The sequence below is a fragment of the Salvelinus sp. IW2-2015 genome, unplaced genomic scaffold (assembly GCF_002910315.2).
Source record: "Salvelinus sp. IW2-2015 unplaced genomic scaffold, ASM291031v2 Un_scaffold11347, whole genome shotgun sequence".
Classification (NCBI taxonomy): domain Eukaryota; kingdom Metazoa; phylum Chordata; class Actinopteri; order Salmoniformes; family Salmonidae; genus Salvelinus; species Salvelinus sp. IW2-2015.
This window is the reverse complement of record NW_019952604.1, coordinates 1-2,138: the sequence shown is the minus strand read 5'-3', so window position 1 is coordinate 2,138 and position 2,138 is coordinate 1. Positions and strand designations below refer to the sequence as shown.

The 2,138-nt window shown below is 44.7% G+C and overlaps 1 long non-coding RNA gene across 1 annotated transcript; it reads right to left on the bottom strand.

The window, feature by feature from the left end:
- Positions 1-1,122: 1,122 nt before the first annotated feature.
- Positions 1,123-1,937, bottom strand: LOC112080058 (uncharacterized). The gene is made up of 4 exons (XR_002896110.2): positions 1,824-1,937; positions 1,579-1,656; positions 1,412-1,462; positions 1,123-1,258 (listed from the first exon to the last, which is right to left on the bottom strand). It is a non-coding gene; the product is annotated as an uncharacterized lncRNA (long non-coding RNA).
- Between the last annotated feature and the right edge of the window lie 201 nt (positions 1,938-2,138).

The window sequence follows — 2,138 nt, the reverse complement described above, 5'->3', positions numbered from 1 at the left end:
TACCCCTCTAAGGAATGTTGAGACTCTCACGAACACGATGGTGTTCACCGTTTTGCTCTACGACCCTTGGGACTCGTCTGAAGTAGGTACAGACGATTTGCCATTTTATGTCTGTAGCGTCCGAACAGTTTGGGCTACACAATAATATGACCCCTCTGTGGAAAGGTGTGACTCTCTCGAACATGTACATGTGGGTTTCTCTTGGACGCCCACAGGCCTCACAAGACTCGTCTGAAGGTTCCGCGGTACAGTTGAAAAAAAGGAATGGAAGTACTGTATATATGGAGACTGTTTAGTGCCAAAAATAAGGGGTTAAATACATAGAAAAAAAGAGGAAACATTTCCCCATCTTTCTTATATCTCAGATATAGGACAGACATTTCAGAAAAAGCTAAAAGCCAAACCATTCGGGCGCTACAGACGATTTTATGAGATAATCGATTTTCGGGATGTGCCGTGGTCTGACAAACACCGCTCTAGCTCTGTCACCTTTCACCTCAGAAGTGCGACATCGGCGGATGCGGTGGATTGAGACGCATCCAATGCGTCTAGCTTCAACTTTATGGGAATTTTTMTATTATGCTAATTAGACATCGACTCTAGGTTGTTTAATAGACCTGAATATAAATGTCCCCCAAAAGAGGAACAATGTATATTAACAGCATACATCATATTGTATGTACAGTACATGCAATCTCTCCCTCATCAGGACTGAGTGTTCTGTGGTAGTCTGTCAGTCTCTCTGAGGGAAATGACATAGATGTGGTTGATTTGAGGCCTGGCTGACTGGACTCTCCCTCTCCTCTCCTATTAGGGAATAATTTGTTCCCTGTGGTGTTATAGAAGTGCTATTATAAACAAGGGCCTGTAGAATAAGGGTCTGTAGACTGGAGTGTCTCATGTGTGAGTTGCCCCAGTGGAACACCCTGTGGCTCAGAGAAAACACTTCCCATCGATTAGTCCACATGACTGACTCAACGACAGCCAAGGTGACACATCCGAATAGGAAGCTTAGATGTGTTTATTACCCTCACACAAAATCATGGACACACGCACACACACACACACACACACACACACACACCTGTCTCTTATACACATCTAGATGTGTATAAGAGACAGATGTGAGTCTATGTGTGTGTACAGTATGTGTTCATGTTTAATGAGCAGATGGCCTTATTTCCCTTAGGGACCCTAGTCGTCATCACTTCAGCTCCTCTGTGGAGGACGAGGGCGTCTCAGAACCTTCTGGGCCCTCCTGAAATGTGCAAACACAGTTTGTGACATCGCAGTGAAAAGCAATTTACACACACAAAATGAACTGTGTATTAGCTACTATTKATTCTGATAATCCCGTTAGTGGAAATAAGGGGTCCAAAGCACGCACACATGCACACGCACAAACACACACCTTGACTTTGTCCAGGTCCGGCCCACCGGGAAGGGATTTCTGTGATGAAAGCTGTGAGGAGAAATTTGGAACGGAGAGATTAGGCTAGAGATGAGTCACAGGAGGAAGTACAGYATGATGAAGAAGTGAATAGAGGTAATGTAAGGCAGAGCGAGGTGGCTGCTCACCCTCTTGGTGTGCTGGATCTCATCGGTGGATTTGGACCTGCTCTTCATCTGTTTCTMGGGGGAGGTGGTGGTGGGGCACTAGACACAAAACACAAAGAGATGGTGCCAATCACAGTTACACCAGACAGCAGGGGCAATGGTTCTTCGGGAATGGGGATTTGGGATGGTATGTTCAAATCCTGGATGGTTTGTGCTTGTACTGCTGTTTCGTCACCACTAGCTAAGATGCTACAGATGGGACTCACTTCATTGATTTTCTGATCCATGGTTGGGCTGTCTTTACTGAGGTCCACAGTTATGACAAAGCTGGGGTTGAGGTTGCAGCTGTACACAAATGATCACACTCTTTTTGTCAATCTGAGGAGGATAAGAGAAGAGTAGCTCATTAGTTCATAGTTCATGCAGTGATCGTCAAAGTCCAGCTGGTGGCGACACTGACCAAGGGAGAGCATTACTCCTTTGCACCTTATTTATTTGGATCTGATTGCTTGTTAGGGTGACAAGTGATTGGCCCCATTGAAGTTTAAAAAACTATATACCAAAATTATTTTATGAAAAAT